Source organism: Pelmatolapia mariae, unplaced genomic scaffold, assembly GCF_036321145.2.
Source record: "Pelmatolapia mariae isolate MD_Pm_ZW unplaced genomic scaffold, Pm_UMD_F_2 NODE_ptg000325l+_length_36516_cov_1, whole genome shotgun sequence".
NCBI lineage: Eukaryota > Metazoa > Chordata > Actinopteri > Cichliformes > Cichlidae > Pelmatolapia > Pelmatolapia mariae.
This window is the reverse complement of record NW_027052014.1, coordinates 13,059-19,305: the sequence shown is the minus strand read 5'-3', so window position 1 is coordinate 19,305 and position 6,247 is coordinate 13,059. Positions and strand designations below refer to the sequence as shown.

Sequence of the window (6,247 nt, the reverse complement as noted above, 5' to 3'; positions counted from 1 at the left end):
TGAGCTTTCAGCCTTTAGGTGAGTACAGTCATGTGATTTACTGGAAGTGCTGCAGCAGCTGCATGCTCTCTCTCCCTGGAGAATATTTGTCCCTCACTGACAACAGATGTACGGTTCTGCTCTGATGGGTTTGTATAAAAAGGATGTTAAAGTGAAATTAGTCAGTTAGTTCAGCTTTGTCAGGTTCAGTTCACACGCATATGAAGTTGTTACATTTCTTAATTTTTAAAAAATGTATTGTTTACTTTTTTTTAAAACTGCTCATGTTGAATAAACATTAAGTAGGTTTATCAAAGTGTCTTGACACATGCTCAATCATCCAGTTAAGGAAATCCCCTAAAGCCTTCAGTGGCCTAAGAAGTCACTTGGGTAAGTGATGAAATGTTGAATACTGAAGACTCTACATCCAGATGAACAGAATCAACTTTTGGGGAGTTCGTCCTTTTGACCTACAGAAAGAGCAGATGGATTATACCAACCTCACACCTTTTTTAAATCTTTGTATGGCCGACCATCAACCTCATGATCAGAAGAGAGTTTGAGGATTTAACAGATCTCCATACAACAACAGTAAGTGTTTGCTGTGTTTTTCTAAAATCATTTTCAGTCTATTAGGTAAAAAAGTTTCAGTTGTCATGGTTACATTTTTAGTTAACATCACCCACAAACATGTTTTGACAGAAAAACAGTTTTTTTTTAAAAAAAGAGTGAGACTTGATTTAAAATGTCATTTCCTTTTTAGTTGATGTGACCCTGTAAAGCTTGAACCATGAAATCGTTGCCACAAAATTCTTTTGCTTTTTTAAATTTTCAAAATGTCGTTTAATGTAATTTCCTTTTGAGAAGTTGAATTTGAAGTGTTAGAGTGACCGTCTCTAACTTCAAATGTCCTCAAGAAGACACGGAAGAGTTTGAACCAGCAGCTTTAGCTTAAACCTTAAATGTAATCTGATATAGTCAGCTTTAACCTCAGGTTCAGTTATTGAGTGAAAACGCCAACAGACTCAGACTTTTAGAACAAACTAAGAGTCAGATCAGCAGAAACAGAGAACACGGACATGTTCTGCTGTAACTGCGTCACTCTGCTCCACTTTGGTGTTTGTCGTGTTCGTCGCATCAGGTGAGATTTAACTTTGACATAAAACATAAAGTATGGGCTGCATAGTAAAAATATTTCACTGAGAACTATTTTAATACTGATTCAGTATTCTCGATAAAATGAGAATCAACCTGCCGTCAGAAACAAAACGTACTTCTGCTTCAACAACTGTAACACAAACTCTTCATACATGACAACCGACACATGAGAGGTTCTGATTTTGTTCTGTGGAGATCGATCAGCAACTGAACGCTAAAACTTTGACACTTCGCCTCGTTTGTTACGATGCACTTATTTCTGCTCATCCTCAGTCCAACCTACCAAACGTCACTCTAACGCGACGTCCTCAAAGACACGGAAGAGTTTGAATCAGCAGCTTTAGCTTTATTTAAACCTTAAAATTGAATCTGATGTGTTCAGGTTTAAACTCAGGTTCAGTTATTCAGTGAAAATATCAACAGACTCAGACATTTAGAACAAACTAAGAGTCAGATCAGCAGAATCAAAAAACACGGACATGTCTGCTGTAACGGCGTCACTCTGCTCCACTTTTGCTGTTTGTCGGCCTCTTCATGTTTGTCTCTGCAGGTGAGGTTTAACTGTTATAAAACTAACAGAGTATCACTCTGGTTAAATTAATAATAATAATTCTCAAAGGATTATTTTCATATTAATTCAGTTTTTCTGTTTGTGTGAAGGAGACACAAGGCTGGGTGGAGTCTGTGTGCACCTAACATGTCAGTGTTTTTCAGATCTCACAGAGACAAAGAAGTGTAATGTGTTTGTCAGTGTGATGTGTTGTAGTTTCAGGAGTCAGTATATATCGAGGGACAGATCTACCAGAGGTGGCATGTGCTACCGTAGTTTTGTATGTGACAGTGCTGTTTATTAAAATAAGCTGAACCTGGGTGGCACATGCCACTCCATGCCACCTCTGTAGATCTGCCCCTGAGTGGCACTGGCTACATTTTAAGGCATATTACACAATGTTACACCTTGGTACAGTCCAAACAGCACTTTCTATATTTTTGTGTTGTGCTTTCTGAATCCCAGGTTTTGCTCAACAGATGCTCAGCACCATTAAAATAAATTGTTTTTTCATAGTTATCTCTAGTAAGTTTGTAATATACTTTACTTTTATAAAGATTAACAGTGAATATTGTGCTTATGTTTTTGATTGGCTGCTGTATAGAGTGAACAGTTGTACTTTAACCTTTAACCTCTCTGTTCTGTATTGTTTCCTCTTTCAGGCCAGAAAAAAATCACAGCTGAGTCTGGACAGGACGTCACTCTGATATGTCGAGCTGCAAACAACATCATAGTTGTAGAGTGGAGCAGAGCTGACCTGGGAGATGAATATGTGCTTTTGTACCGGGATGATCAGTTTGTTCCAGACAACCAGCATCCATCATTTAAGAACCGGGTGGATCTGCAGGACAGACAGATGAAGGATGGAGACGTGTCTTTGATTCTGAAGAATGTGAAGATTAATGATACAGGAATTTACAGATGTTGTATTGTTGAGGGAGTCAGACAACCTATGAAGCTCATCAGCATCATCTACCTGAGTGTTGTTGCTCCTCCAGGTGAGTGAGTAGAGTTGAGTGTGTGTGTGATCAGAGGTGAAGCTGCTTCCTGCTTGTTGATGTTTGTTTCTAAAGATGTTGTTGATGAGACTTTGTAGAAAGCAGCTGGTCTGAGTGATGTGATCAGAGTGCAGTAGATAATGTCTGACAGCAGTTTGAAGAGGAAATGGATTCTGTTCTGTTCTTCACTCATCACCTACCTGACAGCTGACACCTCACACCTGTTTCTCACCTGCAGGTCAGACAGGAGGACACACAGAGGATGGAGGGAAGGAGGCAGGAGGGAAGGAGGCTGGATCTGTTGGACTGATCGTTGGTCTCTGCTGTGCTTCTTGTTGCTGCTGTTGTTGGGTATTGGATCTACCAAAAACATAAACAACAGCAGAGTCAGGATTCATTTCAACCTCCTGTTGAACTTCAGCCTGTTTGAAATGTCTCAGAGTTTTTTTCCAGATGAACTCTGAGTCTCCTGCTGCTGTTCAGACTCTCAGTGTTGTCAGTGAACATTCAGGTACAGACAGATGATCTGATCATCCAGCAGACAGACATCAAACACGTCCAGAGTTGGTTTGATGTTAAATTTCTCTGATTATCATCAAACCTGTTCAGACTGTGTCAGTGTGTCTCTGTGCTGTCTGTCAGAGACTCTGTGAACTACAGTGTTTGTTCATCTTCATGGTTTTTATGGGATTTGTTGACCAGGAGAAAAACACATTTACAGAATTTCAACTTAGTGTTAACATTAGAATAATGTCTAATGACAGAATCACTGGGCCTCATTTACAAACTGTGTGTATGGATGTTTCACACAAATCTGACATTTGCAGATCAGGTTCGGTTTGTTCTCCAGCTGTTTTCTTCTTACTGTGAATGTCTCAGAAGATGAAGTAAAGACATCAGTCGGGGAGGGATAGCTCAGTAGGTAGAGTGGTTGCCCCATCATCGCAAGGTCGGGGGTTCGACTCAACTAAACCTCAGCTACCCTGAGGTACCCCTGAGCAAGGTACCGTCTCTACACACTGCTCCCTGGGTGCTGCATTGGTGCCTGCACACTGCTTCACTGGGTGAATGAGTGATGTGGGGGGAGTAATTTTCCTACAGGGACTAACAAAAACACACCTGTGGAAACATTTTGGAAAGCTGTGCCTTTTCTGGCTTCCTCCTGAGGCACTTTTTGTTTTGTTTTTTGTTTTTGTTGTTTTTGCCTGAAAATTGTGGGAATGTCACTGTGCAGACTGCAGGTAGTGAGCACAAACCTGGTGATTTGCAATGATTCTAATTCACTAACATGCAGACACCTCATAAATCTGACTGTAATTTCAGATGTGAACTTATTTTTTGAGCAGAGTAAAAACATTTCTTCACACAATAGTGAATAAAGTCCAGTGTGTATGTTTGTTTTAGCTGTCAGGCTCAGCAGCTGTTTGTACGTCGAAGTGTTTTAAACTTAAATTCTTCATAATGACCAGCCAGTCTGTGCTGTGTTTTTGGTTAGAGGCTCTCTTAAACAGCTGCCCACGTTCTGTAATAAATATGCTGTTAAGTGCTAATAAAAGTTTTACAAACATTATTACTGAATACATTTTTTAGTCAGTGTTGATTCATTTGTTTTCTGTCTGTGGGAGGTTTTTTGCATCTGAAGTTTTCAGAGCTGGTTTTATCTGGATTCAGTGCAAACAAACCACTGAGCAGGTCTGGTCCAACCTCCTGCATGTCGAACAAACAGAAGAAAGAAAGTAAAGCTGCTCACTGAGAGAATCTCCCTGCAGTAGACTGAGATCAAACTGAGATCTGAGTCTGTTCCTGTAACAAGAAACAAAGTCTATAACGAGCCTGTGGGGGGTCGTGGTGTGTGATGCCGCTGCAGGGGAGATGGACGCTCCTGTGCGGCATCTGCATTCAGGTCTTGCCGGTATAAAAAGCTCTTCCTGACTGTTATGATTGTTATTATTGGTGACGTGTGATCGGCTAACAGCTGGAAAGCTACAGCCATGTGTGTGAACAGCAGCCCGTAAGGAATAAAATCAATAAAGTATTCTGGGCATAAATATGTTGTCGGGTCTGACATGGCATTGCTACAGAGCCATTAAAGAAAATAATGTAATGTTTACATGAATAAGGCTTCACCTCAAACAAACTAAGATCAACACTGTGCTGTAAGATAAGATGTAGAGTTGTTGAAATGTCCTGATTCTGTCCATCTAAATGATAATGGCTCATAAATAGAAAATTCTGACACTTGTTTCTCTCCAGCTGTTCCCTTGTTTGTTGTAATCCTATTAGCACTCACTTTTTCACGGCTCTTTCTTACCTGCATGCTGCTTTGTTCACACTGCAGCCATCTTTGCACTGAAAGGTCACCAGGTCAGAAGAAGTATGGCTGCTGAGGGGATACAGCTCCATCATGGAATCATTTAGTTTGATTAAAATGTATTATTCAGTCTCATCTGGTCCTGCCAGCTCAAGCTGAGACTTTACCGTGTTTTGCCAACTTGCTTACAAACACAAACTGTAACTTGTCTTGACGAAAAGTCTAAACTCACTCACTGGAAATACTGGAAAACAAGCTAACTTCTCCACCTGCTCTGCGTCATCATAAACACCACCGCTCTTTTTCTTTTTTCTCCTCTTGCGCTCCGTGTGCTACCTTCACAGACCATATCCGTGTAGGAAAATACAGCTTTCTCAAGCAAGTCACAACAAAAGAAAGATAACTTATTTTAAACAATGTAAACATGTTTTTAATCATTTTACTTGAACTTTGGTCTTTTAATAAAACAAAAAAAAAAGAATAAATAAATGTATCTCTTTGTTATTTATAATCTCAGACTTTAATTATGTTTTACTATTTATGCAATGAGTCATACACATAGACCATACATGGAGGAAACCCATGGGTTTCAAAGGACAAGCTACAGTTAATGTTAAACCTGCGTTCTTTCTAATGACCAGCAGGGGGTGACTTTGTTCTTTTACAGTTCGCAGCAGTTCATCAAAAACTTGCATCATTTAATCTTTACACTTTTGCTTGTGGATAAAAATTTTATCTAAAGCTACTTGATTAAGCTTAGCCACTGAAAACTACTGTTTAAGAATAGGTTGAAACATTCTTCCTTTGGCTCCGAAGTCTGAGGATATGATTTGTGTAACGTGTAACACATTAGTGCATCCCTGGTTTGATTCCTGTTTCTTAGCTTTCAGTATAAAGCTTTTATCAAGTTTTTGGTTTTCTAAAAAGAGCAAAAAATAATAATAATAAAAACTGAAAAACACAACAGTTTGTTAAAAGTTTTGCTGTAACAAAACAAATTTCCCACCTGTGGGACTAGTAAAGGCCATCTTATCTTATCTTATCTTATTAGTTTTGGATAACTGGGATGACTTGTATCTTTCCATGAAGAATAGTCAGTCCTTCCACCATCACTACGATTCGAACCAATAGAAAGCTGGTGCTCAGAGGAAGAGGGCGGGCTTTACTTGGTGTCAGTGACAGAAATGAAAAAAGCTCAAATGAGTGAGAAGGACGATGAAGGAAACATCTGTGCTGTGTCTGCTCTGTAAG

At 39.5% G+C, this 6,247-nt stretch overlaps 1 long non-coding RNA gene across 1 annotated transcript; it reads left to right on the top strand.

Annotated features, from left to right (window-relative positions):
* The first annotated feature begins 234 nt into the window (after positions 1 to 234).
* LOC134622993 (uncharacterized) lies at positions 235 to 4,226 on the top strand. The gene is made up of 3 exons (XR_010093192.1): positions 235 to 570; positions 2,350 to 2,685; positions 2,924 to 4,226. It is a non-coding gene; the product is annotated as an uncharacterized LOC134622993 (long non-coding RNA).
* Positions 4,227 to 6,247: the final 2,021 nt, after the last annotated feature.